Raw genomic sequence first — 25,471 nt, 5'->3', positions numbered from 1 at the left:
GACTTCCAACGCTGCCTGTCAACCAGGACTGAAAATACATCTTCATTTGTTGTTGGGCAGCTGGGAAGATGAGTCATTAAAGAATTTTATAATACATCAAAGGCCATGATTTTCTACCTTTCATGCAGTTACACCTTTTCCCAAGTCCTCATTCTGCCACAAAAAACTTTTGAATGCACCAAAAGTTAGGTAGAAGTCCTTTTAAAAATTTCTGTTCTGTGCACATATCTCTAGGGGAAGTGCAGAAGGCACAGGCCATTCCCTTTTGTCATGCATTTCAGCTCCATAAAGATTTACTGACCACCTACTGTATGCCAAGCATTATGTTAGTCTATGGGGTTAAAAAGATGCACAAATTGTGGTCTTAAAACCCGTGCCTTTTGTTCAGATTATTACAGTACAAGAGAAGCAGCATCAGCCATGTGTTTGAGAGGCTAGAGGAAGGAGAGAGAGAGGAAATAGTGTACCTCGTTAATATTGTTCCTCTCATTTCACTACTATATTAATCTGTCCTCATGCTGCTAATAAAGACATACCCAAGATTGGGTAATTTAAAAGGAAAGAGGCTTAATGGACTCACAGTTCCACATGGCTAAGGAGGCCTCACAATCATGGCAGAAGTTGAGGGAAAAGCAAAGGGCTGTCTTACATGGCGGCAGGCAAGAGACCTTGTGCAGGGAAACTCCCATTTATAAAACCATCAGATCTTGTGAGACTTATTTACTACCATGAGAACAGTATGGGGAAAACCATCCCCATGATTAACTTACCTCCCACTGAGTCCCTCCGTGACGCATGGGAATTATGGGAGCTACCATTCAAGATGAGATTTGGTGGGCACGCAGCCAAACCATGTCAACCACTGTAGACAAGACCAGGTTCAGACCTGGTCAGTAGTCAGATGAGCCTGTGAGAGAATGGTGCCACATCTTCCCTGTAACAGCACAGCATTTTAACCTGTGATGGATTTGTGAGCAGTCATTTCAACTCTGTATTAGTTTTCTACAGTTGCTGTAACAAATTACCACAAGCTTAATGGCTTAAAACCATGTAAATATATTATCCCCCAGTTCTGAAGTCAGAAATCTGAAATAGATAGACTAAAAGCAAGGGGTGACAAGCTGCATTCCTTTCCGGAGGCTCTAGGGGAGAATCTGTTTCTTTGCCTTTCCTTGCCTTTTCCAGCTTCTAGAGGCTGCTGGCATTCCTTGGCTCTTTGCCCCTTCCCCTCTTCAAAGCCAGAAGCAATAGTTGAGTCCTCCTTACACAGCATCACCTTTTTTTTTTTTTTTTTTTTTTTTTTTTTGCCTTCTTCTTCCACTTTTAAGGACTCTGTGATGGCAATGGGGCCCCGGGATAATCGAGGATAATCTTCCTATTTTGAGAACAGCTGATTGGCAACCTTAATTCTAAGCAATCTTAATTCCCTTTTGCCATGTAGCTGAACATATCCAGGTTCTGGGGATTAGGATGTGGATGTATTGCGGGGGGGAGAATTATTCCTCCTACCACCAACTCTTATCCATCTCTAAAGCCACTGAGTTTTTGATAAATCAGATAAGTACTGGGGATATGTACTCTGGGCTCAGGAATGAGGAGAGTTACCTGGCCTTTGCCAAGAGTGACTTCATATCACCATACTCAATGCAATTGAGGTGACTCAGTCAAGGGGAAAAGATAGACAGCATGTTATATGGAAATAGCACTTGCCTGGTAATCAGGAGACTTCGATTTTTAGCTTCTCTCTTTCAAACAGACTACTGAGTGTCAGTAGGCAAGTTGTTGAACTGCTCTGGGCCTCTGTAAAAAATCAAGGTTGTGGTTAGATGTTCTCAAATCCTCTTTCGCTCTCAATTTCTACAGGAAATGTTCGGGAAATGGAGAAAGGCTGGCCTGTGGAAATGCAGTGCCATTATTTCAGCATCAAAATCCTGAAATAATATACAGAATGTTGCATAATATACAACTCAGTGTCTGTGCCCTTTTATTTCTCTCTTGGGCCCAGCCCCATCATCCTGTCCTTGATCATTGTAATGCAGTATTCACTACCAGTCTTCTTTCCCCCTACATTGGAAATTATGCCAAAAGAGTAATGCATGAATTAGGTAAATGAATCAGGTGAATTAGAGATAAAATTACGGCTCTACAGTTGAAATATCAGCTTTAAGAGAATTGACTTGGAGACTGGGTGCAACGGCTCACTACTGTAATCCCAGCACTTAGGGAGGCCAAGGCGGGTGGATCACCTGAGGTCAGGAGTTCGAGACCAGCCTGGCCAACATGGCAAAACCCCATCTCTACTAAAAATACAAAAAATTACCCGGGCATGGTGGCGGGTGCCTATAATCCCAGCTACTCAGGAGGCTGAGGCAGGAGAATCTCTTGGACCTGGGAGGCAGAGGTTGCAGTGAGTGGAGGTTGCAGTGAGCCAAGATCACACCATTGCAATCCAGCCTGGGCAACAAAGGCAAAACTCCATCTCAAAAAAAAAAAAAAAGAAAAAAAGAAAAGAAAATCGACTTTGAGATGTATGGGGTCACATATACTTGAAAGTGGGCATTCCACAGTGACTTGAGAAAGTTGATTCCGGCTTTCAAAGCTTGCGTTATGGGTAAGAAACTTGAGCCTAAAAAGAACTCATATGTATGTGGGTCATTAGACAATCTCCTCCTTCACCACCTTTTTTTCTTTAATCAAAGAATTATACATATGCAAGTAACTGAATCACCATCTTCTTTCATTTTTTTCCCTCTTTAATCACAGCTGTGAAGAAAGTTTCCAGCTAGGCATTAAATTGGGTCAACAGCTAACACAGCATAAGTGTGGACAGCAGGGGCAATCGGTGGTAGATACACGGGAAATAAATGACACTGTGCCGCTGGCATTGATAAGCTGTTGAATAGTGCAAGGGCCCTATTAAGATTTAAAGTAATAAAAGATGGGAGGAAATATGGTTGCCAGCAGCTGATAAACATTCTTGCCTTATGAAGGCATTACTTTCACTTAAGGGCTTCTAGTGCCTGGAGTATAAGCTCTTGTGGTAACCTTTTTCCCCCAGAGCAGACCTAAAGAACACCTAGGAATTGTCATCTTTGTAGTTCCTCAAAAAAGATCTTTGGGTGGCTGCGAGCAGATCTGAACGTATTAGGTATGGCAGGTACCTGGAGCTGCATCCATTTGCAAAGCTATCAATAAAGAAAGGTATAGAAAGGATGCCCTTGACCCCGGTATGTGCAGATAGAAATAGGATTTCCTCTGGAATGTGCATGTGAATGTGCCTAGCTGCAAAAGAAGAGGCATTCCCTGCTCAGGTGTGTAGACTGATTTAGAGCCATTTGTTTCTACTCAACAGCAGTATTTCCTCACCAGTAAACAGTACTAATTCCAGGCTAGGACAGTCCACGGAGTTGGTGGCTATGCCCAGATCGTTCCTGGAAATCTGAGGGAGTCATTTCTTCCCATGCCACAGCCAGTAAGGGGTACACTAGATAGTCTTTTCCTCTGGCAAACCTGCAGTGACCAGGACCATGTACTAGAAGTTCTAGCACTATTCATCATTGGCTCCAGAAATGGCTTTCCCCTCTGAGCTCAAAGGTAGGCTCATCCTCTGCTATTAGTCTATTAGTCTATTAGTCCAGTGGGATTGGAACTCAGGTGCACACCCCTGGGCTCTCCAACCACTGGTGCTGCATCCAGAGCTTGGGGTTCTGCTTTGTGCCATCAGGTCATCAGTGACACGACTAGGGCAGTTCAACCCGCACCTCTGGCATCACTCCCTTCCTCCCATGGGCTCCTAGCATGAACCCAAAGACCACAGGGCCAGTTCTCACCTTTAGGCCCAAGGCTGGGCCTCCAAATAATGGCCTCCCAAAGATGCCCACGTTCACATGCCCAGAACCTGTGCATATGTTACCTTACGTGGCAAAAGAGACTTTGAAAATTGGAGTGAATTATGATATGGAGATTGGCCTGGGTTATCTAGGTGGACTCAATGTAATCAATAAGAGGGTGACAGGAGGGTCAGAGTCAGAGAAGTTGTAATGATCAGGAAGCCATGAACCAAACAGTGTGGACAGCCTCTAGAGACGGGAACAAGCAAGGAAGCGTATTCTCTTCCAGAGACTTCAGAAGGACCTCACCCCTGCCAACTCATTCCCGGACTTCTGACCTCCAAAAGTATAAAATAATACATCTGTGCTGCTTTAAGTCACCGAGTTTGTGATAATTTGTTACAACAGCAGATGGAAACTAATACAGTTTATCTTATTCCTTTACTCATGATTAACTACTTTGGGGTTAATGAACAATAGTACATCCACTTCCTTAAACGAAACACTTACCTTCACCCACCAGAGTGGAAGTTTGTCACCCTGGTTCCAACAAATGCCACAAACCACTGTATGATCATCTTTGGGTAGGTCAGTGTCTGCTATGGTATTTTTCTTTTATATTGCAATTTACAAAGTGCTCATTTGTCTTATATGATAGTTATATATGAAAGGTAGCATTACTATTTCACTTTTCTGATTTTCTAAAAATAATCTTTAATGAACACATATTAATTTTGTGATTAAATGACACAATAATTAGAAATTTTAAAAGGAGATGGCAGTTTTAGTCACTTTATAACCATAATACTAACAAATTCAGGCCACATGCTATCTCAGTGGATAGTCCCCAAAGCCAAGTGAGGCTGGTTCATGAGGCATTTTAGACAGCTGAAGGGACTAAGTATACACTGGAAGATTGGGTACGGGGATCAAAAGACAACTCTACAACAAAGCTTCATGGGCCATTGGTTTCACAGTCGGGGAACTGAAATCCAGGCTACGGATTCAAAAGCTTACAACCTGGCAATTTATGTAGCATAGGGAATCAATGTCTATAGTGTCAATTACATAGAGGCTAAAGCCTCAATTATTCTATTTCTGTAGGCGGGATTCCTACATAATCTATAGCATCTATTGGCATAAAACATTCTTAGTGGCCATACTGGGTACAAGCATCCCATTTCTCTTTCTGTCCTTCCACACACTACCAGTGTCTCTCGCTTATTTCTCCCTCACTCTAATGTTCATGTGTGGGTTATTTGAGCTTCTGAGTTAATTCCTTGTGTATATGTAAGGAACATATTAGAAAATTATAACTAAAGTGTAGTATATATTACAGAGTCTCTACTTCCCATGAGCAGCTATGGAGGGCACCTCACAGGAGAGGGTTAACTGGCAGTAGGTGGACAGATGGGTAATGGGCATCTTTCCATTAGGAAGCCAGCATCAGCACAAGGGGAAACCCTGTCTCCAAGGTCTAGACCTCTCTGTCCCATGAGACTTCGGGGACTGGGACCGGGTAGTAGGGCAGAATTGGGGGAAGGAGGCACTTAAGAGCTTTGGGCAGCTGCTATCTAATATATAGATTTTATTTCAATATTCTAACCATTAGTGATGGTGTGCTGCTGGGTACATGTCTGCCCATAAATAAACATGGACTGTTGGTTGACACTTGCATTTTTATATAGAAAAGCTCGTGCTACCTTATCACTTTTTGCACAAAAGTTGAGACATTATGAATATTTTTTTTAAAAAATTGTATCTTACTCCTGTACATTGAACATATCTTTCCTCATCTGAAACTATCCAAGCAGCCAACTTTTAAAAATTAATGGAAGGAGAGGGTCTATAGCATGCATTCTCAATGGGGGCAATGTAGCCCCCCAAGGGAGCCAAAATTGGTTCTGGGTTGGGAGTGGTAAAAAAAAAGTCTTTAAGAAAAATAAATCGCAGAATATACATACAACACATAGATTGATATATATCTGTGATATTAAAATTTCATATGGAGGCAGTTGGGAAAAAATGTCTAAAAAGCCTCCTTAGGGTGATATTTGATATGGTTTGGCTGTGTCCCCACCCAAATCCCATCTCAAACTGTAGTTTCCATAATTCCCATGTGTTGTGGGAAGGACCTGGTGGGAGATAATTGAATCACGGGGGTGGTTTCCCCCATACTGTTCTCGTGATAGTGAATAAGTCTCATGAGATCTGATGGTTTTATAAGGGATTTCTGCTTTCACTTCTCATTTTCCTTCTTGCCTATTGCCATGTAAGACATTCCTTGCCCTTCCACCATGATTTTGAGGCCTCTCCAGCCATGTGGAACTGCAAGTCAATTAAAACTCTTTTTTCTTTAATAAATTACCCAGTCTCAGGTATGTCTTTATTAGCAACAAGAGAAGAAACTAATACAATATTGAAAAAAAAAAGTTGAGAAACACTGATCTATAGTAAAATTTCAATATCCAACATCTACTATTTTTTTGACTGTCCATTCCTAGTAGAATGAAAGTTCCATGAAGGTAGGGATATTTGTCTGTTTTGTTCACTGATTTCTCCTAAGTGCCCAGAATGATGCCTGGGATGTAGGAGGTATTCAATCCATACACATTGAATCGAATGCATGAATGAACAATTTCCCTCAGTGTCCCAGAGTCCACTTTCTCTCAACACCACAGCTGGCAAATTGGAAGGTTTGTGAGCAGTGCTGGAGCTGGGCTCTTCCAGGTGCATGCACAGTAGTTTAAGATAGCAGGTGCATCAGAGGAGGCCTCTTTATTCCTGGTACTATGCACTTTGATCTTGACTATGAGCCCCTTGCAGACTCAAGCATCCATTGTTTGCCTTTTAAATATCTCTACTGGCCAGGTGCGGTGGCTCACACCTGTAATCCCAGCACTTTGGGAGGCCGAGATGGGCAGATCACGAGGTCACGAGATCGAGACCATCCTGGCCAACATGGTGAAAACTCGTCTCTACTAAAAATACAAAAATTAGCTGGGAGTGGTGGCACGTGCCTGTAATGCCAGCTACTCAGGAGGCTGAGGCAGGAGAATTGCTTGAACCAAGGCACTGGAAGTTGCAGTGAGCTGAGATAGCACCATTGCATTCCAGCATGGTGACAGAGACTCCATCTAAAAAATAAAATTTAAAAATTTAAAAATTTAAAAATCTCTACTGTCCAGGGAAGGTGCAGTGGTTCATGCCTATAATCCTAGCACTTTGGGAGGCCGAGGCAGGCAGATTGCTTGAGTTCAGGAGTTTGAGACCAGCCTGGTTGACATGGTGAAACCCTGTCTGTACCAAAAATTTAAAAATTAGCCGGGCTTGGTGGTGTGCGCCTGTACTCCTGGCTATTTGGGAGGCTGAGGCAGGAGAATCTCTTGAACCCAGAAAGTAGAAGTTACAGTGAGTCGAGATCGTGCCACTACACTCCAACCTGCATGACAACAAGACTCTGTCTCAAGATAATTAAATAAAATAAAATCCTCTACTGTCTACTTCCCCCACCCCTGATATCCTAACTATGTGGCCCAAGTATTTCTTTAGCCCAGTTCATGAAAGTAAGGGACAGTGGACAGTGTCCTTTGATAGGAGGGTGGGGAAGAATGGGAAAAGAAAACAGTAGTGTCTGGAGGTGCAAGTGGCGGCCAGAGGGAGGGGCTTTACAGATTACAGAGGGAGGGGCTTTACAGATTATTTGGGTGTTTGAAAGTCAGTTGGTGTTACCTTTAACATACAAACATGTATTAGGAATCTCTGAGCATCGTTTAACAATTCCTAAATTTTCAAAACAGTTGTGTCCAAATGAAACACCTTGTCCAGAAACAATTTGGTTTTAATAGAAAAAGAAGCAAAGTAAAAATACTGATTTACAGGCTCGTGGTAAGGGGTTTGGGGAGGCAGATGAGAAGAGAACCTAGAAAGGATGTCAAGAGCAGACTTAGCTGGCTTCACTTTGCCTTGGGCTTGCTTTCCTACAGATGTTTACAGAGTTGTTTTTGCCCACCACACTGGGAATATGTATTGCTTAGAAGACACATGGCAGTTAAGGCACACGGCACATGCCAACAATATATTGCATGATTTGATGCCTGTTTTCAAGGAACTTCACTAGGAAGTGTGTGTGTGGGTTTATATAGCCACATACATACATATGCATTTATATATGTTCTATATACTTACAAATAAATACAGAATTTGTTACAGGAACGTGGCCTTACACAATTGTGGGAGTTGGTCCCACCATCTCCATGAAGCCGTTGTCTGGGACAGATGCTGGAGTTTGAAGCCTGTAGAACAGGAAATCAGATGTTGTCTCAGTTGGCACCCACACAGTACTATAGACTGAGTGGCTTAAACAACACACGTTTATTCTCTCACACTTCTAGAGACTGGAAGTCCAAAATCAGTGTCTCGCAGGGTTCGGTTTCTGGTGATTCCCCCCTTCCTGGCTGTGGGCAATGCCTCTTGTTGTGTGCTCACATGACCTCTTCTTTGTGCACATGTGGAGAGAATAGGACCGCTGGTGTCTTCTCTTATAAAGGACACTCATCCTATCTGATTGAAACCCTACCTTATCCTCGCTTAACCTTAATTACTTCTGTAAAGAGTGCTATCTCCAAGGACAGTTATATTGGGGTTAGGGCTTTAACATATGAATTTTGCAGGGACATGAATTGCAGTCCATGATAGATGTAAACTTGAGAAACAGGAAAAAGCTGGAACCTACAAGCAGAATTGGGAACCTGTGAGGTTGGACTGAAACCCAGATCAGTTCTTGCTGCCTCTGACCTTGATGTGTGTGTCCTGGAGGAGATGCTGGCATCTCTCATCATGGAGCTAATTGCAGGACAGGCCCAGAAGTGGAAGAAGCTGGAAGAGAGTCTAGAGGAAGGTGGGGCAGTGTGGGCCCAGTTGCTGTTGCCCGCCAAAGAGGTGAGCAGCAGATAAGTGACGAGGTATGTGAGCTCACGCACCCGGTCCACTGTGGCACTTCTGCCCTCCAGATCCTCCATATGAAGGTCTCTTTGGCCTGCTCTGCTCAGAAACATACAAGGCAGGAGATTCTGGGAAATCTAGCTGAGTCCAGCCACGTTGACATGCTACAAAGCCACCACAGTCTCTAAGGAGAAATTATGTCCAGGGTTGGGGGAGATGGGAGCCATTAGCTGTACTTGGATGAACAGTTAATGGCCCAGAAACTGATCTAGAAAGGGATCTCCGTTGATGAAAAAAGACAGTGGTATAAATAAGGGAAGAGTGGTTTGGTGATAGGGTGTTGGTTCAGAATTAAAAACATGAGAATGACAAAGAAAGGGTGAGGGAGGCAACTGAGATGCCTTTATTAAGTATAGGGTAGAGAAGTGTAGAATAGAGAAGGCAAAGAAAAGCAAAAGAACTCAATAGCTAGAATGTATTAATGCAGAGCATCAGGCATGTGGAGCCAGCTAAAAAGTGAGAGGTCAGAAAAGATTCTTAGAGCAATAGCCACATTTATTTCATGGACTCAATGATACTGAGTTTCTACTACTACAAGGTACTGTGTTTGATGCCCATAAAAATTATTAACATGTGATTCCTGCCCAACATTATTGGAGGCAGGGGTTGTGAAGTCAATGTGGTCCCCACCGCCGTGCCCCCATCCCAAGACAAACTCTAAAGGTATTTACCTGGGTTTTCTTTTGAAAAAGGAACAGGTCTTATTTTTTTATGGGAGCTGAGGGCAGTGGATAAATTTGGAACCAGACAGTTGAAGTATTACAATAAGCATCAGAAAAAATGAATAGGTTTCTTAAATAATAGGGAATAGAGATAGAAAGCAATCAACAAGGCTCATTTTAGAATTAAAACTCTACAAAGTAAAAGATGTAGCCTGAATGACCCTTGAAATCACATGTATAATTTATAGCACCTGATTCCCTCCAAGTCATTGTACAGAAAATGTATGTCTCAGCTGTGCCATACTGGTCAATCTGGTCTAGCCTCAGTCTTGTCACATGTGGTGATGACATATTTACATCACAAAACAATTGTGAAAAACAACTGCTAATGTAGTTACTCAACAAATGTAGTGTGCACTAACCTTATGCCAGGCACTACTCCCAGCACTGGGGACCCAGAAATGAAGAGAGAAACAATGTCCTCGTTCTCATGGAACTTGCAATGTAGTGAGAAGAGACATACAAAAGCAAATGAGGAAATCATTTATTATTTAATCTCTGACTCTCTAATATCATAGAAATCATACTTTTACATTCATCCAGAGAAGTAGTTATTATTACCTTTTTCAAATGCTGAAACAGAGGTTACTTGTCTGAGACCTCTTGCTATCAAGTGTCAAAGGTGAGACTGAGTCCAGGTCTTCTGACTCCATATGCCCAGCACTCTTCAAACAGCCAAATGCCTCGTCCCACAGAAAATAGAAGCCCATAGTCCTCATATACTATAAAACTTAAATAGAATACATTATCTCATGTGGACAGATGGTTATGACTTTACAAACTAGGAAATCCTATGTAGGCAGATGTTTAGTTGATGAAAAGAAGCATAAACATGACCCTAATGAATGCGTGTTCTGCAAGTTATTGGTTGCTATTAATACAGAGGTAGTTATGCTGTGTTTACGGACAAATAAGGCATATGTAGCAAGCTAAAAAGTGAGAAGTGAAACAAGATTCTTTTTTTTTTTTTTTTTGAGACAGAGTCTCACTCTGTCGCCCAGGCTGGAGTGCAATGTTGCGATCTCAGCTGGCTGTAGCCTCCACCTCCCAGGTTCAAGTGATTCTCCTGCCTCAGCCTCCTGAGTAGCTGGGATTACAGGCACCCACCACCATGCCCAGCTAATTTTTGTATTTTTAGTAGAGCTGGGGTTTCTCCATGTTGGCTAGGCTGGTGTTGAACTCCTGACCTCAGGTGATCCGCCCACCTCAGCCTCCCACAGTGCTGGGATTACAGGCGTGAGGACCGCACCTGGCCTGAAACAAGTTTCTTAAGGCAAGAGAAACCACTGGGAACTAGCCACCTGTATTTCATGACTTCAAATGATACCAAGTTTCTACTACTAGAGCGATACATGCAATAGAGGAAATAAAAGGTGGTGATGGGGGAGGCGATCTCTTTAGACTGGTTGGTGAGGGAAGGCCTCTGTAAGGAGACTATTGAGATACGCCTGAGGAATGGGAAGGAGGCAGATCTCTGAAAACCTGGAAGAAGCCCTTTCTAGAAGGAACACACGTGCAAAGGCCCTAAGGCAAGAATGAGCTTGGTGTCCTTGGGGAACAAAATGAAGACCAGAGTGGCTGGAGATTGCTGAGCAAATGGGACGTGATTAATTCATGCATCCAGAAAAATAGAAAGGAGCTAGATCCTGCAGGTCCTTGTAACCCACAGTAAGGAATCTGAATTTTGTTAATAAATAAGGCACGAGTTATTGGAAGACACAAAGTCGTTGGAAGATTTTAAGCAAGAGTGGCAGGCCATTGGTATTTTTTTTTTTTAAAAATCACTGTGACTCCTATAAAACCATCACTTATGGAGCAACTGTAGGCTTTTTGCTCTTTTTAAAGATTATTGCGCATTGGATCATTCACGGATTCCAGACTTGAAATGAACAAGATGGGGAATAATGGGGAACTTCTGAACATCAGTAAAAATAAAGAAGCTGCTAGGATCCTGGCTACAGTGTAGACCCTTGAGCTATGGCAGCCACGAGAGATGGACATGATGGCTGTGTGATCTTGTTAGCCACTTCTGTCTAGCAAATACACTTGACCTACATGTGAACCTTTCCACCTCTTTGTGACCAAGTACCAAGTGATAAGCATTAATTAATTTTTGGGTCACTGTGACAGATCATCAGTGTGCTACCCTTTTCAGGTAACAGATTTCCTTGAACCATTTGAAATGCCCAAATTATAAGAAATCCCTTAGTATCTGACTGTAACAGAGATGCAGTTTCCAAGTCTGTAGCATCCCACTAACAGACGGGCTGGAAGACAAGATAGAGCCACAAAGGTAGCAGTGGCCACCTGTTCACCCATGCCTGTGCTACTCCTGGTTTAAGACATGAGCCCAATTTCTCTTTAGCTGGTAGGGTAACAGAAAAAGTTTTAATAGCTTTTTGAGGCATCATTGATATAAAAAAGGACACGTATTTCATGTGTACATTTTGATGAGTTTGGGCATATGCAAATACCTGTGAAACTATCATCACAATCCAGGGAATACACATGCCTGTCACCTCCAAAAGTTTCCTTGTGCCCCTTTGTGGTTTTTGTTTGTTTGTGTGGTAGAACACTTAACATGATATCCACCTTCTTAACACATTTTTTAAGGGCACAATACAGTATTGTTAATTATAGGGACTGTTGTACAACAGATCTGTAGAACTCATTCACCTTTCATAACTGAAACTTTCTACCTGTTCAGTAATAACTCCCTATCTCTCCCTCCCCCCGGCCCCTGGCAACCACCATTCTACTCTCTGCTTCTACGATTTTGACTGTTTTAGAATCCTCGTATAAGTGTGACCATGTAGTATTTGTCCATCTGTGACTGGCTTATTTCACTTAGCATAGTGTCCTCCAGGCTTATCTATATTGTCACATATTTCAGAATTTCCTTTTTTAAGGCTGAATAATATTCCACTGTGTGTATAGACTACGTTTTCTTTATTCTTTCATCCATCGATGGACACTTGGGTTGTTTCTATATCTTGACTATTGTGAAGAATGCGGCAATGAACTTGGGAGTGCAAATATCTCTTCAAGATCTTGGTTTCAGTTCTTTTGGCTATGTACCCAGAAGTGGGATCACTGGATCATATGATAGCTTGATAGATATGTTTTTAAGAATCTCTGATATGGTTTGACTGTGTCCCCACCCAAACCTCATCTTGAATTGTAGCTCCCACAATTCCTACAAATTGTGGGAGGGAACCAGTGGGAGATAATTGAATCACGAGGGTGGTTTCCCCATACTGTTCTCATGGTAGTGAATAAATTTCATAAGATCTGATGGTTTTATAAGAGGTTTTCCCTTTCCTTTGGCTCTCATTCTCCCTTGTCTGCCACCATGTAAGACATGCCTTTTGCCTTTCACCATGATTGTGAGGCCCCTCCAAGCCATGTGGAACTGTGAGTCCATTAAACCTCTTTTTCTTTATAAATTACTCAGTCTCAGATATGTCTTTATCAGCAGGATGAGAATGGACTAATACAGTAAACTGGCACTGCTAGGGTAGGGAGCTATTGTAAAGATACCTGAAAATGTAAAAGCAATTTTGGAACCGAGTAACAGGGAGAGTTTGGAAGAGTTTGGAGGGCTCAGAAGAAGACAGGAAAATGTGGGAGAGTTTGGAACTTCCTAGAGTCTTGTTGAATGGCTTTGGCCAAAATGCTGATAGTGATATGAACAATGAAGCCCAGATTTAGGTGTTCTCAGATGGAGATAAGGTACTTGTTTGGAACTGGAGTAAAGGTGACTCTTGCTATGTTTTAGCAAAGAAACTGGTGGCATTTTGTCCCTGCCCTAGAGATTTGTGGAATTTTGAACTTGAGGGAGATGATTTAGGGTAACTGGCAGAAGAAATTGCTAAGCAGCAAACCATTCAAGATGTGAGTTTGGTGCTGTTAAAAGCATTCAGTTTTGAAAGGGAAACAGAGCATAGAAGTTAGAAAAATTTGCAACCTGATAACACAGTAGAAAAACCCATTTTCTGAGGAGAAATTCAAGTCGGCTACAGAAATTTGCAAAAGTAACAAGGAACCAATTGTTAATCATCAAGACTATGGGGAAAATGTCTCCAGGGCATGTCAGAGAACTTTGCTGTAGCCCCTCCCATTACAGACCCAGAGGCCTAGAAGGAAAAAATGGCCTAGGGCCCCGTGCTATGTGCAGCTTAGGGAATTGGTGCCCCGCATCCTAGCCAATTTAGCCATGGCTAAAAGGGGCCAAGGTATAGCTGGGACCATGGCTTCAAAGGGTGTAACCCCAAGCCTTGGCAGCTTCCACAGGGCACACAGAAGTCAAGAATTGAGTTTTGGGAACCTCTGCCTACATTTCAGAGGATATATGGAAACTCCTGGATGTCCAGGCAGAAGCTTTCTGTAGGGGTGGGGCCCTCATGGAGAACCCTCTGTTAGGGCAGTGCAGAAGGAAAATGTGGGATTGAAGCCCCCACACAGAGTCTCCACTGGGGCACTGCCTAGGGAAGTTGTGAGAAGAGGGCCAACATCTTCCAGGCCCCAGAATGGTAGATCCACTAACAGTTTTTACTGTGTGCCTGGAAAAGCCACAAACACTCAAAGCCAGCCCTGAAAGGAGCTGGGAAGGAGGCTGTACCCTCCAAAGCCACAAGGGTGGGGCTGCCCATAGGAACTCACCTCTTGCATCAGCATGACCTAAATGTGAGACACAGAGTCAAAGGAGATCATTTTCAAGCTTTAAGATTTCACTTCCCTGCTGGATTTTGGACTTGCATGGGGCCTTTTGCCCCCTTGTTTTGGCCAATTTCTCCCATTTGGGATGGGTGTATTTATCCAATGCCTGTATCCCCATTGTATCTAGGAAGTAACTAACTTGCTTTTGATTTTACAGGCTCATAGGCAGAAGGGACTTGCCTTGTCTCAGATGAGACTTTGTACTGTGGACTTTTGAGTTAATCCTGAAATGAGTTAAGACTTTGGGAGACTATTGCAAAGGCATGATTGGCTTTGAAATGTAAGGACATGAGATTTGGGAGGGGTCAGGGCAGAATGATACAGTTTGGCTGTGTCCCCACCCAAATCTCATCTTGAATTGTAGCTCCCATAGTTCCCACACGTTGTGGGAAGGACCCGGTGGGAGATAATTGAATCATTTGGGTAGTTCCCCCATACTGTTCTCATGGTAGTGAATAAGTCTCATGAGATCTGACGGTTTTATACAAGGTTTTCTCTTTCACTTGGCTCTCATTTGCTCTTGTCTGCCACCATGAAAGATGTGCTTTTTGCCTTCCACCATTATCACATGGAACTGTGAATCCATTAAACCTCTTTTTCCTTATAAATTACCCAGTCTTGGGTATGTCTTTATCAGCAGCATGAAAACGGACTAATCTAATCTCCATACTACTTTCCATAGCAGCTACAACATTTTACATTTTACATTTCCACTAACAGTGTACAAGGATTCCAATTTCTTCACATCCTTGCCAGCACTTCTCTTTTTGATAATAGCCATCCTAACAGGTGTGAGGTGATATCTCATTGTGGTTTCGATGTGCATTTCTGTCATGATTGGCAATGTTGACCAACTTTTCATATACCTATTGGTCATTTTTATGTCCTTTTTTGAGAAATGCCTATTCAAGTCATTTGCCCATTTTTAAATTTGTTTATTTTCTTGCCATTGAGTTGCAGGAGTTCCTTATATCTCTTAGATATTAAACCCTTGTCAGATATGTGGTTTGTGAATATTTTATCCCATTTCATAGGCTGTCTTTTCACTCTGCTGATTGTTTCCTTTGCTGTACAGAGCTCTTTAATTTGATGTAGTCCCACTTGCCTATTTTTGCTTTTGTTGCTTATGTTTTTGGTGTCACATCCAAGAAATCATTGCAGAGACCAATATCATAAAGCTTTGCCCCATGTTTTATTCCAGAAATTTTATAGTTTCAGGTCTTACATTTAAGTCTTTAAGTTACTTTGAGTTGATTTTTATATGGTATAAAGTAAGCATTCAATTTCATTCTTTTGCATATAAGTATTCATTTTTCCCAGCATAATTTATCAAGGGGCTAACCTTTCTCCATTGTATATTCTTGGCACCCTTGTTGAAGATCAGTTGACTGGATATGCATGAATTTATTTATCCACTGTCTCTTCTGTTCCATTGATCTATATGTCTGTCTTTATGCCAGTAACATACTATTTTGATTACTCTAGGTTCATTATATATTTTGAAATCAGGAAGTGTGATGCTTCTGCTTTTGTTCTTTCTCAAGATTGCTTTGGCTTTTTTGGGGTCTTTTGTGGTTCCATGTGAATTTTAAGATTTTTTTCTATTTCTGTAAAAAATCCCCTTGGGATTTTGATGGGGAAAGCATTGAGCCTGTAGATGACTTTGGGTAGTATAGACATTTTAGCAATATTGTCTTCTAGTCCACAAACACAGGATATCTTTCCATTTTTTGTGTTTTCTTTATTTCATTGATATTTCCTCAGTTTCAGTGAATAATCTTAAGCCTTCTTGGTTAAGTTTATCCTAGGTATTTTATTCTTTCTGCTGCTATTGGAAATAGAATTACTTTCCTCCCCTCCCCTCCCTTCCCCTCCCTTCCCCTTCCTTTTCCCCTTCTCCTTCCCCTTCCCCCTCCCTTTCCCCTTCCCCTTGCCCCTCCCTTTCCCCTTTCCCCTTCCCTTCCCCTTCCCTCCCCCCTTCCCCTTCCCTCCCCCCTTCCCCTTCCCTTCCCCCTTCCCTTCCCCCTTCCCCTTCCCTTCCCCCTTCCCCTTCCCTTCCCCCTTCCCCTTTCCTTCCCCTTCCCTTCCCCCTCCCCCTTCCCTTCCCCCTCCCCCTTCCCTTCCCCCTTCCCCTTCCCTTCCCCCTTCCCCTTCCCTTCCCTTCCCTTCTGTTGCCCAGGCTGGAGTGCAGTGACATGATCTTGGCTCACTGCAACCTCCACCTTCTGGGTCCAAGTGACTATCCTGCCTCAGCCTCCCATGTAGCTGGGATTATAGGCATGCGCCACCACACCCGCCTAATTTTTGTGTTTTTAGTAGAGATGAGGTTTCACCATGTTGACCAGGCTGGTCTCAAACTCCTGACCTCAGGTGACCCACCTTGGCCTCCCAAACTGCCGAGATTATAGATGCGAGCCACCGCACCTGGCCAGGATTGTTTTCTTAATTTCTTTTTCAGATAGTTCATTCTTAGTACAGGGAAATGCAACTAATTTTTGTATGTTGATTTTGTTTCCTGATACTTCACTGAATTTATTAGTTCTGACAGTTTTTGTGTTGAGTCTTTTGGGTTTACTGCATATAATATCATGTCATCTGCAAACAGAGATATTTTTACTTCTTTCCTGTTTGGATTTCTTTTTCTTTCTTAATTGCTCTGGTTAGGACTTTCAATAGTATGTTGAAAAGAAGTGGTGACAGTGGGCATCCTTATCTTATTCTTGATCTTAGAAGAAAAGCTTCTATTTTTCATTAGTATGATGTTAACTGCAGGATTGTCATATGTGACCTTTTTTATTTTTATTTATTTTTTTGAGACAGAGTCTCACTCTGTCACCCAGGCTGGAGTGCAGTGGCATGATCTAGACTCACTGCAGCCTCCGCCTCCCCAGTTCAAGTGATTCCCCTGCCTCAGCCTCCCGAGTAGCTGGGACTACAGGCATGTGCCACCTACGCCTGGCTAATTTTTTGTATTTTTAGTAGAGACAGGGTTTCACCATGTTGGCCAGGCTGGTTGTGAACTCCTGACCTTAGGCGATCTGCCCACTTCGGCCTCCCAAAGTGTTGGGATTACAGGCATGAGCCACCTCACCCAGCCAACTTTTTTATATTGAGGTAAATTCCTTCTATACCTAGTTTGTTGAGAGTTTTATCATGAAAGGTCAAATGCTTTCTCTGCATCTATTGAGATGATTGTGTGATTTTTGTCCTTCGTTCTGTTAATGTGGTGTATTACATCAATTGATTTGCGTATGTCAGACTATCATCACATCCCAGAAATAAATCCCACTTGGTCATGGTGTATGGTTCTTTTAATGTGCTGTAGAATTCTGTTTTCTAGATAGCTGAGAATTTTTACATCTATGTTCATCAGGGATATTGGCCTATAGTTTTCTTTTCTTGTTTGGCTTTGGTATCAGGGTAATATGGTCTTGTAAAATGAGTTTGGAAGTGCTTTCTCTTCTTCAGTTTTTTTTTAAGACTTTGGGAAGAATTGGCGTTTTAAAAAAATATTTGGTAGAATTTGCCAGTGAAGCCGTAATGGAAATATTATATATATGTAATGTAGTAAGTCAAGAATTGTCCCTCAAAAGGTAATAGAAAACTCAGTTCTTACTTTTAAGACTCTTCTAATTATCCTGGTGGAATGGTTTCTGGAGTATCACCATAATACTGAAATTTACTCCATAGTACTATTGAATGGAAGGGATCCACTGCTGGAAACTTTACATTTGACCAGCTGCAGCCCTTGATACTAGGACAGTTTGGCTAGGGGGCTGCCCCCACAGGTAGCAGGGAAGAAGGCTGCATTGGTTTGATTGGGATGGAAGAAGAATAAGCTAAGTAGTCTGTCAGAGTTCACCAGGTTAAAGAGGAAAGATGACAGCACAGGCTGGAGGGAGGTCAAAGTCACAGTCTGGGGAAACTAGATGTATGTTGACCAGTAGGGGCAAGCCTAGTATGAAATGGTGGGTGACAGTGAACGTTGCAGGCCAATGAGATTTAGAGAATGAAGTGAGGAGTGAGGCTTAGGGGAAAGAAGGCCGGGCACATTAGAAGGCTCAGAGGTCTAAGAAACATGAGGAAGATGGTCCCCCAGAGAGCTGTCCCCTTGAAGGGGGTGCATTGGCATGATCTTGTCATGAATTTCTCACCCTGTCAGAAACATCTTATGTAGAATTTTTAAAGGGCAACCGTTTTCCTGCTCACCCTCAGTACCTGAACCTTGATTCTAAGACTTAGATAAGGTTCACTTGACCTGGATGTTTGTAAATGCCAGTACCAAGGGGAGTCCTTGAAATGGCATGGAAGATGGTAAAGGGCTCTGCAGAGCCAAGAAACCCAAATATAGAAATGAGAATTACAAACAGTGTATATACAATATGTCTACAATCAACTAGAAAGGATTATATAGTTTCTGATAACAGTCTTTAAACTTTCCCTACCTAAGACTTGGTATTAAACCTTAATCAGCAGCTCAGGGAATAGTCCAGGGTAGATCCTCATCTTTGTATTTCCTTTATTGTCTGGTTAGTTTCTGAAAAGTGGTAGCTGAGGCCATATCTCTTAACCTGCATGCTCTCCCTCTCTCTCTCTCTCTCTCTCCCCGCCCCCCCCCGCCCCCCGCCTCCCTCCCTCTCTCTCTCCCCTCTTTTCCTGTGGAATTGAAAGCTTGTTGTCAGGATGAGACCTTTATTGCTTGGAACCCAATCTATGTCAATGAATTACCCATTTCACAGAATCATGAATGCCACGCTGCTTCCTGAGCAACACAGCTCAGTGGCATTCCCCACCTCTACTCTTAGCAAAAGTTCCTCAGGACGTTATTGTTGAATTCTCAATGCCTATTACAGAACCTCATGTTCACGCTGGGAGGTAATTATTACTACCTTTTTCAAATGCTGAAACACAGGTTACCTGCCCAATACCTCTTTGCTATCAAATGTCAAAGGTGACATTCAGCCCAGGTCTTCTGACTCTACATCCAGCATTCTTTATACAGCTAAATCTCTCTTCCCACAGGAGACAGAAGCCCACAGTTCTCACATACTTATAAAACTTAAATACAGTACATTATCGTATGTGGACACGTGGTTATGACTTTATAAACTAAGAAAACTATTTAGGCAGATGTTTAGTCAATGACAAGAAGTGTAAACATGACCCTAATTAATGGATTTGCTGAAAGTTCTTGGTCGCTGCTTGTCAGAACTGTTGTTTTCCCTGTCACTCCTCAGATTGGATTAGAAAAAATTAAGCATGAAGAAAATTGGCATTTAAAATGTGTTTATTCTTCACTGTCAAGACAGATAGAACTTTCCATTCAAAAGAGAATGAAAAGTTCATTTTGGCATGGTGAATCATAAATAAGAAAAACGGAATAGAGAAATCCTAGGAAGATCAATCTCTCATAAAATGAAGAAATAGAGATTTTATTGCAAAGAATTCTGCAGCACACAAAGGCCCTTAGGACTGGACTGATCTCCGAGTTCAAGCATGACACCCGCTATGCCGCATAAACCCTATTCAGTGTTTAGGCTCATTCTCAAGAGATTGACATCCTTCCCATTTTCATATCCCCTCCCTGGTCCACCTTTTGCCAGGTCCCAAGCTTTTCAGGCAATGCGTGTTCTGCTCTCCCTACTCTCAAAAGACTTCCTGGCATGCTCTCGATAGCTTCACACCTAGCAGGTGGCTGTTTTCCTTCTGACCTTCTGCCAGCCCTCTTCCTTCCTCAGCTTCCTTCCTCTCCTCAGCTTCCATTTAAGGTATTCTGGAAGTCCCTTGAAATGGGTCCTTGGTGAGTAAACCCCTTTATTGAGTCTCAGACTTTAAGAAGTTCTTGGCTTCCTGGGACCCCCCTCTTCTAGTTGACACCTTTGGGGATTGATTTGAAGAATCATCTGTTGCTGATAAATCAGTGTGGCTTCTGGTGCTGCAGAAGCAAGGAAGAAACTGGGCATATAGTGGAAGAAAATGCGCTTAATTAGAAATTGGTCCTCATTAGGGATTCTTAAAGGAAGTGCTCAATTTGCACCTATGTTAGCAGAGCCTCACACAGATTAATTCAAAGCTGCTACTCTCACCAGCGACACCTTTCATGGCTGGGTTGAATTGTTTGCAACTGTCAACTATGTGCCAAGGGGAGCAAGGTTTGAATCTCAGCTCTTTGAAATGCAGAAGGTTCTTTCCCTCACTGTGCAGAATCTAGGGAGCCCAACTCTCAAGGGGCAAGGCTCTGGAAGAGCATGTGGAGTGAGTATCCCTCTGGCTTCTGCTCCCACCAGATGATCACCATACCTCTCAACTCCACACTCTTTTCCCTGCCTGTGCTCCAGCTCACACTCTCCGCACCCCCGGGGCCAGGCTATACCTAGATCCTTCTTCTTGATCTCCCAGGCTCCAATTTGTCAACTCATCATTCCCTAGACTATTAACTTCAAGCCCTTAGATGGCATTTGAGCTCCTCGGTTACTTCTCTGTGTCCATCTCCATCCCCATCTGCTTCCGTGAGCTTCATAGGGAAGCCACTCTTCATAGTTCTTTGTCCCTCAAACACCCTGCATCCCCATGCCATCATTTCAACCAGACTGCGCTTCTTTTCTTCCTGTCTAAGGAAATTCTATTAGTTCTTCATGGCTGGGTTCAAATCTGCCTCCTTCAGTCTCCGGGAAGACTACGTTATTCTTTTCCTAACACTCCTGAAGTGCTTGTCCTCTACAGCACTGCTGCACATATTTTGTTCTGCTCTTTATTACAGTAGTCCATATGGCTTTACTCCCTGCTGAATTTAAACTCTTCAAGGGCTTGGTCTGTGTCTTATTCATCTCTGTAACCTCACAATACCTAATCAAGTTCTTTGTACAAAGCCAGTGTTGAAAAGTGTTTGTTGAATTGAGAACAGCAAGCCAGCCTTTCTGATGGGCTAGAAAGATATACCTAGAAAGACAGAGCAGAGTAGCATTTCTAAAGATGGAAAGGACAAGGCTAGCTAAAATCATGCTCAAAGAAAGGTTTTCTTTTAGGGTCCTCATCACATCACAAGAGCAGATTTGTTTTAATCTATTTTAAATCTACAGAGACTATATGGTTTGCAAAGCTTAAATATTTATTATATATTTATATATTTAATAATATATATTATTTATATTATTAATAATTATATATTATAATATATAATTTATATATTAAATATTTTATATTATAAAAATTATATTTATTTTATATTATATTTATATAATATTTTATTTATATATAAATATATATTTATATAATATATTTTATATAATTTATATATTTTATATTATATTTATATATTTTATTTATATATAAATATATATTTATGTATCTTATTTATATATATTTATGTATCTTATTTATATGTAAATATATATTTATATATAAATTTATATATTAAATATTTTATGTTATTAAAAATATTGTTTATATAAATATATTAAATATTTTATATTATAAAATATTTATCATATGAATATTATATAAACATAATATATTTTTTTAAAGTAAGTGAGGGCTGAGCACGTCAGTATAGTTACTGAGTATTCTTGTGTACTGGGCAAAGTACTGAGCGCAATAGAAAGTTACTAAAGCAAAGAACAGGTGCTTTTCCTACTTTAGAGCTGATCCCTTTTCACGATTAAGGCCTCAAAGTGCATCCCATGATTAACCTTGAAATAGTGAGACATAAACGTCCAGACAGATACATGCATGCCAGTGTGTTGAAAAATCTGGCGTCACGTAGCACACTCCAGTGGAAGCCAAGTCTAAGAGACATGAACACAGTAACTCACTGGTAGGGAGCCGTGTGATCCAGACTGCCCTAAGGAGAAGAGACCCAGGGTGGAGAATTCTCACACTGACAGCTGCAGAGCCTGCCTTCCCCAGTATACTGGTTTTCCCAGGACATCAAACATTTTATTTAGTAAGCTGCATGTTCGAGTCACAAGCGTAGACTTGACACCCCTGTATGGTCAACTCCAGCTGTCGTTTGTTCTCCTCCTCTCTCTTCCAGCACAGTGGCTGGAACCTGTATCTAGTGTACCACAACACTCCATTTCCCTGATCACACACAGCCAGAAGTGACAGTCGCTTCTCCCACTGCCAAGAACAGAGGAGACTGGCTGGACAGGAGAAATTCAGGTGGAGCCAAGGCAAGTGAACGATGGAATTAAAAACAGCTGAGAAATCCCATAGACTTAGAATTACTCATAGCTGCAGACTAGGGGGAAATGAGTTGGTCCTGATGATAAAACAACCCTTTCTTTTCTCTTGTCTGTTCAGTTAACTTCTATTTTCCCATCAGACTGTTTTAACAGTGCCCTCTACTGGGTATTTTCAAAACTACAGGGTTCTGCAGGCCTGACCTGCTCTTGTTCTCCTTCAGCAATTCTTTCTGCAAGATGAACTGAACCCAAAGTTTTCTTAGTTTCTTAAGAGCATAAAAAGTGGACCAGTCCATCCACTGGAAGGAGGGACTCTGCCCTCTTGAGAGATTTCTTTATAAAGGTACATGAGGAGTTGAAATCTTACCACCTCCTGAACTGGCCCAGAGCTGTCCTGGCATAGATGACACAGGGACCTTGACATGGGCTGATGGATTAAGAACAATGTTGCATTTTCTGAATGCATCACTCTTCCAGCAACCCTTGGTCTCACATGCGAGGCTCTTTCTCATCCCTGAAAGCTACTGACTTTTCCCTGGATATATTTGTATTGTGATTATTCTGCATATCTAAGAATTTCATCCCTTTCTAACTGCTCCTCTGCCAAAACAGAAACCAAAAAGAGCCAAAACATCACTCTGTGCTAGTTAGTTTCTTTGACCCCTCTTAGAGAAACTCTAAACACAAATCTGCTTCCAGTTATATCCAAGGGGGTGTCCTACTGGGTATTCCCATCAGAACCTCCCATCCATCTATTTTGGTTCATTCTTTGCCATTATCATGTAACAAGTTCAAGATAATTGTGTTTCATCTCCAATTATTATTCGTAGTCTCTCTGCATGTTGAAGATCGCTGAGACAGCACAGAAAAATAGTAAAGCAACAGATGAGGTCTGTTTGCAAAAAACGTAGAACAATTTGAGGTGCACGATGTTCTTCAAATTGTGATTGGAGTGAGGTTTTGAAAATTTCTTCCGAAGGGCTAGTGTTTGTTTTCTCTCTCCCTCTCCCTCTTTTCCCCCCTCCCTTTCCCTCTTTCCCACTTCCTCTCTCCTCCTTCCTTCTTCCCCATCCATTTCCCTTAAATAGAAACAAAATTCTATATATTCTTAGAATCCATAGGATCCATATATTCTTAGAATCCATAGGATCCAGCATTGCATTTTATTTAAAAGCAAATGCCGACCAAGTAGTTAGTAGCACCCTTTCAGCTCCAATAGTTGGTGGTATATTCGGTACTCAGCAGTAGACTCATTTCATTATTTTGGAGTATGGACCTGAAGAAAATGAATATCAGACATGGGCTAAGCCAAGGCCAGATAATAAATATTTTAGATTTTGCAAACCATATAGTCTCTGTAGCAACTACTCAGCTCTGCTCTTATAGCACTAAAGTAGCCACAAATAATAGTAAACAAATGGGCATGGCTCTGTTCCAGTAAACTTATGTGTGGAAACGGGACAGGCTGGATTTGGCCCACAGACCCTCGTTTGCCAGTCCCTGGGCTACGCTATTGCAGAGGTACTGCTGATGAATACGCAGGCTGTGTCCTGTGTGACAGTGCCTAGCCAAGGGGGCAAGTGGGACCTGAAATACAGCCCATGCTCTGCTTCTCCTGCCTTCCGCCACAAGAGGTCCTTTTTGTAATTCAGACAGAGGTACCATTTGTTCACAGGCTGTCTCCAACCAGAATAAGCACCTTTCCTAATGGATTAGGGTACTTAACATGGTCTAGGTAAGTGGGAGGAAGAGGGACCTGATTTTCCTGTATTAGGATAAGGGTTAACCTTTGATCCAATTGGATGTTATTGAAATGAGTAGAGCCACATGGTTCAAACATAGCTGCCTTAGCCCACATCTACAGACTGGGGGTGGGTGGTGGGAGCAATTCCAACAGAGATGTAGACTGGGAAAGTGCCCCAGGTAAGAGGAACCCCAGAGAAGGTGAGTTTATTGGTCAGGGGGCTTGTTGGGTATTATTACCAAAGCCATAGTCCATTTACGAAGTTTGTTCTGTCCAAAATTGTGATGAGTCCATTCTCACATTGCTGTAAAGAAATACCTGATACTGGATAATTTATAAAGAAACAAGGTTTTATTGGCTCATGTTGCTGGAGGCTGTGCAGGAAGCATGGTGGCATCTTCTTGGCTTCTGAGGAGGCCTCAGGAAAACTTAGAATTGTGGCTGAAGGTGAAAGGGGGAGCAGCACTTCACATGGCCAGGGCAGGAGGTGGGGGGGAGATATCACACACTGTTAAAGAACCAGATCTCATGAGAACTCTGTCACGAGAACAGCACCAAAGGGGTGGTGCTAAACCATTCATGAAGGATCCACCCCTACGATCCAATCACCTCTCACCAGGTCCTACCTCCAACATGGGGGATTATAACTGAACATGAGATTTGGGTGGGGACACTGATCCAAACCATATCGGCCACCAATCTCCATCTTAGAATGGTAGGATAATAAAATTAGGAGGAAACTTGGCATACTTTTACATACATTTTAACATCAGAACCCTTTGTTCAAATAAAATCTTATCTAGAACTCCAGTATACGCAACTGTGAAAAAGGGAGAGTGCTCTGGCGCAGCTGGAGAGGAAAAACAAGGAGTGTCCCACTAATGCCTCCCCAGATCCGGCTGGCCCAGAGAGAGCTGCTGAGACTCCCCCAGGACCCAGTTTGGAGAGTCACTGATTTCATCACTGAAAGTGAAACAACGGAGGCACAAAGAAATAAAATAATTTTAGGTGACAACATTTTTTACCAGGTTTTGTTGGTATAAAACACCCTTTCCTTTTCAGTTCCCCTACTTTAAAGTCTTTGGTTGCTTATATATATTTAGGATGTTTTTATGTAGGGTAATATAGAATTGTATGGCTTAATATAATATTAGTATTTGACATTCTATTGGATTTAAGCAGCCAGTGGGAAGAGAGTAAATAAAAATAAATACAAAAAGGAAACTGCTATTAGCATTTGTTACCATGTGAATGAAATAGCACATCAGC

General features: G+C 42.0%; 1 protein-coding gene and 1 long non-coding RNA gene across 24 annotated transcripts in view; one reads left to right on the top strand and one right to left on the bottom strand.

The window, feature by feature from the left end:
• Positions 1-25,471, top strand: part of LOC105494330 (regulator of G protein signaling 6) — a 626,815-nt gene that overhangs the window by 340,864 nt on the left and 260,480 nt on the right. The gene's annotated exons all lie outside the window — the stretch shown is intronic.
• LOC139364254 (uncharacterized) lies at positions 1,710-10,151 on the bottom strand. 2 transcript variants are annotated; one of them, XR_011625763.1, is made up of 3 exons: positions 10,118-10,151; positions 8,019-8,125; positions 1,710-1,800 (listed from the first exon to the last, which is right to left on the bottom strand). It is a non-coding gene; the product is annotated as an uncharacterized lncRNA (long non-coding RNA). The 2 variants fall into 2 exon arrangements; XR_011625762.1 differs by lacking the exon at positions 10,118-10,151 and adding an exon at positions 9,748-9,789.

The sequence above is a fragment of the Macaca nemestrina genome, chromosome 7, assembly GCF_043159975.1.
Source record: "Macaca nemestrina isolate mMacNem1 chromosome 7, mMacNem.hap1, whole genome shotgun sequence".
Lineage (NCBI taxonomy): Eukaryota > Metazoa > Chordata > Mammalia > Primates > Cercopithecidae > Macaca > Macaca nemestrina.
The sequence above is the reverse complement of the archived record's forward strand: the minus strand, read 5'-3'. Positions and strand labels throughout refer to the sequence as shown.